Raw genomic sequence first — 998 nt, 5'->3', positions numbered from 1 at the left:
CTGGACCAATGCAAGCTCTCATGCAGCGTATAGGAGGGTGAGGTTGTGCCTTTGGGTGGGGCCCAGGAAATGTTCGTGGTCCAGGTTGGGCCCTTGGNTGGGGTCCGGGAAATGGGCGTGGCCCGGGATGTGGTACTAGGTTGGGGCCCGGGAAATGGACGGGGTCCTGGGCGTGGTCGCGGACCGGGCCGTGGACCTGGGCCTGGTCTAGGGTGTGGGTGGGGTCTTGCAGAATCTCCAGATAAACTTATTTCTGCTTTATAATTTATTTGTTAATATATATATAAATATTTCATACATTAATCTAAAGCAGAGTCTTACCAGTTCTGTTGCGCTTGCACGTCAGTAAACATGCCTCACATCTCTCCATACGTTGGTTTTCTTCTGCAGATCTCGGGGGACACATAGGACATGCTGTGAATGCTGATTCAATGCATTGGATGCTGCGATTACGATGTCGTGGGCCTGTCAAATAAACACAAAAGTTTTGATAACTGACTTAACCAGTTGACATTTTTAACCGGGCGAATTGTACATGGTTTTCTGATACAGCGAATAATATTATATTTGTACTCACCGCATTTATCCATTACGCATCCAACACATTCGAAACTCGTGTTTTGCATTTTATGTCTCACTTCACGTTTGGTTGGACATTTATCTGGTGCAACACACGAGATCATACACCGACGTCTCGATGGGCCAGGTCGTCCGTGAGGAGGACCAGGTCTTCTACCAGGAGAGCTAGGGATAAGATGGTTTGGTCCGTTTGAAAGTCTCTGGTTCTGTGGAGAGAATCCAGTTCTGTCGGGTCGGATACTCGCTGGTCTGATGTTGGTTGTCAATTGGGAGGTCATAGGATCATTGTCTGTTTGAGGCCCTAAATACAGAGAGTGTAAATCTTAAAAATATGAATATTTTAAACGAAGAATAGACTTTTATGTCTAAATTTTGATTTGTAGCCTATGCATAATAAGTTAACCATAAAAATAACTCAC

Source organism: Ciona intestinalis, chromosome 8, assembly GCF_000224145.3.
Source record: "Ciona intestinalis chromosome 8, KH, whole genome shotgun sequence".
NCBI classification, from domain to species: Eukaryota; Metazoa; Chordata; class Ascidiacea; order Phlebobranchia; family Cionidae; genus Ciona; species Ciona intestinalis.
The sequence above is the reverse complement of the archived record's forward strand: the minus strand, read 5'-3'. Positions refer to the sequence as shown.